At 37.0% G+C, this 7,105-nt stretch overlaps 1 long non-coding RNA gene across 8 annotated transcripts; it reads left to right on the top strand.

Moving 5' to 3' along the window:
- The first annotated feature begins 231 nt into the window (after positions 1 to 231).
- On the top strand, positions 232 to 6,505 carry LOC113281614. 8 transcript variants are annotated; one of them, XR_003326273.1, is made up of 10 exons: positions 232 to 391; positions 470 to 554; positions 678 to 713; positions 1,307 to 1,320; positions 2,229 to 2,298; positions 2,398 to 2,441; positions 2,508 to 2,619; positions 2,713 to 2,881; positions 2,961 to 3,162; positions 3,824 to 6,505. It is a non-coding gene; the product is annotated as an uncharacterized LOC113281614 (long non-coding RNA). The 8 variants fall into 8 exon arrangements; XR_003326287.1 differs by having other exon boundaries at positions 2,713 to 3,162; positions 3,824 to 3,987; positions 4,277 to 6,505; XR_003326291.1 differs by having other exon boundaries at positions 2,713 to 3,162; positions 3,824 to 3,987; positions 4,071 to 6,505.
- The last annotated feature ends 600 nt before the right edge of the window (positions 6,506 to 7,105 follow it).

Genomic DNA, 7,105 nt, shown 5'->3' with positions numbered 1-7,105 from the left:
AATGTTTTAGATGATTTATTGAGTATCTAACTCCTTTAAAATCTTAAGTGATATGGGCTCCCACGTTGTAGGGTGACCCTCACCCTCCCCTCTCCAAATTGCAGAGAAATTCTCTCCTTTTACGCCATGTCATTCCTAATTCTTTTCTTCCTGTCACCATGTCACTTGCCATGTCATTCCTCCGTTAAAAACTTAAAATTTTCGTAACAAAGGAAAACAACCTAAAAACCAAAACCAAAAAGAAAAAGAAAAACCCACAAAAACCTAACCTAATCTGCACTCGCGTCTCTCCGCCTCCCGAATCTCCCTACTCTCTTCTCTGTTATGAAACCCTAAACGGCCAAGAGAATTCTTCTTCTTTATGTTTCCAGCGGCAAGAAAATTTGACAAGGTTTTCTGATAACAATCATGATAATATCGGTTACATCTTAAAAAGTTTTTGGTAACAATCGTGATAATCTCTTTACAGGTAATACCGTTTCGTTTATTATATCAGTTTGTTTTGGGTTTATTCTTGACAACAGAATCAATCACTTGAAGTTTACATTATTCGGGTAAATAAACTCAACTCCAATTTTTTTTTTGTAGAGTATATTGAAGTTTATTCTTCCCTAATCTCATTCTCTCTCGGATTTCTATTTTAATACATGTTCTGATTTTTGTTCTCCTTTCTACAGGTGATAACAAGAGATGGGGTTCTCTCGCGATTACAGGTGATAACTTAATTCTAGGCTACTTTTCCTCTTCGTCAATGTTTCTGAGAGATCACACTATTTTTGTGAGTAAAATGATTTCAATCTGCAATAGATCGCAGTGAGTTTCTTTTTGAGGGAGTGTAAGAGAGTATATGGAGTTTGAGAGAGTTTGGTGTGTTGAGTGTAGGGAGAGAGACTCTCCCAAAATCTCTACTTTTTTGAGAGATTTGGAGTGAGTCAAAAATACACTATAAACTCCCTAGAACTCCCCTAGAAAAACAAACTCCCTATCATTCTAATTTTTACCACTAACAGGGAGTTTAAGAGTTTCTTTCAAACTCCCCCACGACTAACGGGGTTTTTTAGGGAGTTTGGGAGACTCTTCTAAACTCTCCCACGACTAACGGGGATTTTGAGAGACTCCCTCGAACTCCCTCACGACTAACGGGAAAAAACACAACTACACCCAACTCCCCCAACTCCCTTGAGGACTAACACCCTGTATGTCTTTTTGATTGATTAAATTGGAGTTGTTGTTATGACATCAATGTTGGATTCTATTAACCTGGGGTTTATATAACGAAACTGACTGAAAAACGTTGTTTTTGCAGGTGTTTTAATAAGGGTATGGCTGAAACTACGTAGATTGTAGATTGTTGACATACTATCTTGGCGAAAAATATGATGACAAACTTATATGCATCTTGATTATATCCTTGCCAAACTCTTAAGCTATCTCTCAGTCAACATTCACAATTCAGGAGTGTATTGAAAAATAGTTGTCTTTTTTGATGTCACTAAGAAGAAAAAATTCTTGATTATATTTCGACTTCAACTAAAACGTCATCTTTTGGTTGCTTCTACATGGTATATGCATCCGGTTTGTCTATCGCAGGGTTAAGTTAATAAAAGCATAAATATATGATTCCTAATGTCGAATTTTAGCATTGCAAAATGTTTTTGGCATTTTTATTATGCTGCTAAGCTCTCTTCTTATAGTTTGATTCAAATGGTTCTGTTAATTTTTGAACGAATTGGGAAGATATATTTCTTTGTAATTCTCTTCTGACATTAAACTTTTCTTTCACGAAGTCTTAATAGTTATGAATAATGATAAACATAGAGTATGTTTTTTGTTTCTCTAATCTGCATATACAAAATGCGTATTAAATTTTTAGTGGGGTGATTAGTGATATATAGTTCAGGGTTCCAATAAATAATATATGTTTTTATTTTTCATTCATGGGTTATTTACAGGTTGGTGCCTATCCAATAAAAGTCTGAGAATAGTGATTATATCGAGATATCTCATGTATCCACTATAGAATGCATCCACTGTAGAGGAACCTATTATCCATTTGTTATGAAATTGCAGGAAAGATGTGGGTCTAATTGTGTCCTTAACTAATGTCTTTGTTAGAACCATTTTCCCGTTTGAATATCTTATCAAATGGTTCCATTCTTGCGTAGGTATTCAGATTGATCTTTTGTTATACGTTAGTTGTTGAACACTACATAAAGGATTTTGTACAGGTTATGGGATGGATGCTCTCCAGCATGTGGTGGTGTTCTTGGCGCAGAAGCTAGGAACCTTATTTTTTTGGTATTTGTATTTCATCTTAATTCTTCTTCTTACTGTCCTTTAGGATTCAATTTTGCTCCTTTTCTCCCCTCAACTCATTTTCCCTTTTCTTTTTTGTAGGATCTATGAAGTTGCAGCTCAGATTGGATGGATGATTCTTCAATGTAACTATCTACTTTCATTTTGTCCAGCCGAAAATCAAATACATTTATATTTTATAGTTGCAATAGGTTAATTGGTCAGGTTACGACTCCAAATGGTGATCATGGATTCCATGGAACCTCAAGATTTGGTGCTGAGGTACTTATGAGAGCTCTCTTTGCTGGAATGTGCATACTCTAGGTAACTCCGCAATCAGTTTTTATCTCAAAAGTTTTCCTATCTCCGATTTCTGCGGCTCAAATAACTCTTTGTTTTTTGTGTTACATGGAGAAGATTTGAAAGAGATACTACAAGTCTAGAACATGCGCTTGCAGATATTCCTTTAGGAGAGTCCATGAAGCGCGCCCTAAAATACATTTTTTTTTTCTTTTGTATTGTCTGCACCAAAAGAACAAACGAGAAAAGAAATTGGACGAGCTAACAAGATTAAATTAAAGATTAGGTAATATTCTATTTTGTGCATCTGTTTGTGTTCAATGTTTTTCGTTGGCTAATAAAATTTTTCATTTTTGATGAATGAGAGGGCCAATGGAAATCATAAGCAAGAAATCTATGGGAGGTTTAAGGAGGTAATTCAAGTTCCTGAAAAGATTAGGTAATATTGTATTTTGTGCATCTGTTTGTGTTCAATGAATTCCGTTGGCTAATAAATTTTTTCATTTTTGATGAATGAGAGGGCCAATGGAAATCATAAGCAGGAAATGCATGGGGAGGTTTAAGGAGGTAATTCAAGTTCCTGAAAGATATTGACATTGTTGGTTTTATGATCCTATTTCATTGAAATTTGCTGGAACATTTAGGAGTTTCAGGGACATTGAGGGAGGATAATAACCGTAGAGGTGATAACTTAGCTTTGGTTTTGCACCGATAGATAATTGGGGATTTGATTTCCTTTTATGTTTTGCTTTTGAACTACTGAACTTTAGAGTGCATACATCTTGGGAAAAAAAGTTGTACAGTCACATATTAGTTACAGGGACCACTTGCAATAATTGGTACAAATTTGAAGAATTAGAAACAAATACCAAATTCCATGTTAGACAGTGAACTTGACTCCAGAGTAGCCTGATTACGTGTGTAACTTAATAAACGAAATTATTTACCTGGAAAAAATCTAACCCGCATCTCTCCAGCTCCCCCAATTCTTCTTCCCCTTTCTCTTTATTTTTCTGATGTTGCAAACCCTAATTTCGTTTTTTTAATCTCTACTGGAAAATGGAAATGTCTCTCATTACTGCATTTTTTTGAAGCATTCATTACTGCATGTTGTCTCTTGAAATGCCTCCCATAATTGTTGTCTGTTTGTAGATTAATAAGATATATTTACTGTGTAGAATACAATGAGACCCTCGTGCTAAAAAATCTCTCATTGGTTTATGTTCAGAGTGGACCTCAGCGCTATTGTGGATATCTGCAGCTTTTAAACTGTAAGTTGTTTACCAGGTAGAACTTATTTTGGTATTCGCTGCTTTTCCAAAGAAATAAGGCGCGCATATCTGTGGAGCAGCTTGGCAAATGAAATGAAGAAGCCGTGTGTCATATTAAGGAGTAAGTTCAAATGCCTATAGGCATCTGTTTCTATTTACTCTTCTATGGTTAGAGGGTCACTTTCTAAACCTAATGTTCTTTAGGGTTCATATATACATTTAACTAGAGCTGGCAAACGGGCGGGACGGGGCTTGCCCGTTACGGGTTTCACGGGTTCGGGTTAATACGGGTTGAAATTCTTCACGGGTTGTCATTTCTTCAACCCGTGCCCGTAACGGGTTGAACCCGCGGGTTCATGGGTTAGCCCGCCCGTTTCAGAACTGAAGATAAGGAATTCACATTGTTGCAGGTGAAGAAACAAGAACAGATTTTCTAGAACAATGCAAGAACATGGGAATCAATGATCAAGAAAATTGAAAAACTTAACAACAGATTAATAGTTCATTAGTTTGGCAGTGCCAATGTTGTACCTTAAAAGGAACACAACACACAACACAATTACACTTGCAGTCACAGTTCAACAAAGAAAAATACCCTTTGAGAATCGAGACCGTAGTAACTAGTAATACCATACCATAGTTCCTGCACAAAATATATATTGTGGTTAAACCAAAAACTGATAACTGTCCAAAAAAACATCTCCAATCTCTCTTCTATACAAAATTTGGAGAAACTGTGTGATAACTGTCTGTCCAAAAAACAATCTGTCTAAAGAACATTCTCATTTTCCATGTCTATATTTGAGTTGCTCCAACTAATCATAATGAATCTGTCATTTCAAGCAAAAATAAATCAAACAAAAGAAAAGAAACAAGTCAAAACATGGAATTTGCATATTTACCTTGATTTATATTGAAGAAGTATGCAACTACGCATACTAATTAGACGCATAAGAACTTACTTTGCCATCCTCCCCTACCTCATCCTCCACTGCACCAACTTCAAATCCTAATACATCTTCTCCAATAATCCCATTTTTCTCATCCAAATCTGCTTTTCCTACATGGATAAAAACAATCAAAGTTAATATGAAATTCAGACATTCAACTAAATGCAATTTAGGCACACTTACCAACTCCAAGGTCCCAATCACGAGTTGTTATCACCGCCTCGGCACTTTCAGGTAATAAGGAACTCCGAAATCGATCAATTACCCTTCCGCCAATAACATCATCTGCCCTATGTCCTTAGACTGACGCTCAGGTTGACTACCAAATCTCTAGTTTCAGTTTAGTGATGCTTTTGTATTACAGAGGATTACTTTGGCTCCAATTTCTCTAGTTTCAGTTTCTTTTTTGAGATGGTTGTTTTGCCTCACAACTGGATTCTTTATCTGGGAGCTGTCACGATGAGTGTTGGTCGTAGCGGCTAGCTGGCTTGAATTTGGTTGCAATTGTAAATTGCTTTCAACTTGCACAGGAATAGAACGAGAAGGTTGACTACCAAATCTCGAAGCCTGGAATGTGGAGTTCTGATGGTAGAAACCAGCACCCATGAATGGTACAGACCTGGTCGGTGGAGAAGAGAAATAGCCAGACTGGTCTACAGAGACAGGTTGTCCAATCAAGGCAGGTGGTCCAAACTCCAACCCTGGGCATTTTGTATAGTAAGTATCAGCCGAAAGAGCACCAGGAACACTGCCCAGGTGTGCAAATAAACTCTTCACGGCGTTCACAAACCCTGTGTTTTCCATAACCTGCATTCAACAGGAAACAAAAGAACGTTCTAATTTGCCCAACAAGTGAACTGATGGATGGGGTTTTTCTGATGTACTAAATTACAATTTACCAACCAAGAAACCCTAGTGATTGCAAATAAACAAAAACCCAAACTCCATTCATGAAATTAAGCAAATAAATTGATAGAATTTCATCTAATAACCCAATAATATAACATCAAATTTCATCTTCTTACCTAGCCACAGTCCCTTCTTAATTCATCAAATTAAGTACAAAACTAAACTCCAAACAATCAATTTTTACACCTGCAAATAATCTTTCTATCTATGCAAGTATGCAACTAAATCATAACAAATCATGATAAAAAGAAGAAGAACATCAATACAAATCAATTCATGCTATACAAATCAATTCATGCTATACAGATCAAGATCGAAGACCTAGAAAGCAGACGGAGAAGACGAAAGAATTGTGTCCGTGAACTGAGGCTGCCGCTGCGGACGGAGAAGACGAAATAAATAGGATTTTTTCTGTTTTTATACCCATGGCAGGAGAGGAGACACGTATAGTAAATGGGAGGGACACGCGGCAGAAGTGAATGTGCGGGTTAACGGGTTAACCCGTTGTTTTACGGTCCGGACCGGGTTAACCCGTTTCTTGACGGGCCACTATTTCTCCAACCCGAACCCGGCTTGTTTAGAAACCAGCCGAGCCGGGTTCGGGTTTTCACGGGCCGGGCACGGGTAAACCCACGGGTTTCAGCTCGGTTACCAGCTCTACATTTAACGATGGAATCATCGACATCTACCGTAAAAGGTGTAATACATATTGTGGCTTCAATACCAGTTATACACCGATACCTACATATATACAAGGAAAAGTATCAATTGGTTCGAAAATATTTATTTGGTCCCATGGTATGGACCCCCTTTTATACATTGCATTCTTCTGCCATCTCCCTTTGTTAATGCACGTGGCTTGGTTTAGTGTATGTATGCGTGTTTGGGTATATTTTATTTTGGCTCCTTGCAGCCAATTTGGCTTTCTGTTTGGAAAACAAGGACAAGGAAACAAAGATTGGTTAGTTTTATTGCACAAATGTTTTAAATGGATTCAAGCATTCTCCTAATGGAATGTTGTTTGTGCATATACACGCGTAATGGTATTTTTTCCATCATTATCTTAGGATTATCTTAAGCTTGAAATGTTTTGGCACTTCATGTCTCGCGCTTACAATTGAAGTCCCTTATCTTAGTTATATTCATCGTATCATGGAAATTACAATGTAAATGAATCCATTATCTCACCCAAGTGGAAGCACTAAACCAAAAGGAGAAAAAAAGTTTTACCTCTGGTCCAGCTAACCTGACTCGACCAACTAAACATTTGACTTGGCTAATCTGTTATTACATAGATTTGGTTGTTCACAGCGTGGTTTATTAATCTTTGTAGTTCAATTAGTCATCATTAAGAAGATCCCATATGCTTAAGTCATGAAG

Source organism: Papaver somniferum, chromosome 1 (assembly GCF_003573695.1).
Source record: "Papaver somniferum cultivar HN1 chromosome 1, ASM357369v1, whole genome shotgun sequence".
NCBI lineage: Eukaryota > Viridiplantae > Streptophyta > Magnoliopsida > Ranunculales > Papaveraceae > Papaver > Papaver somniferum.
This window is presented reverse-complemented; position numbering and strand designations above follow the sequence as displayed.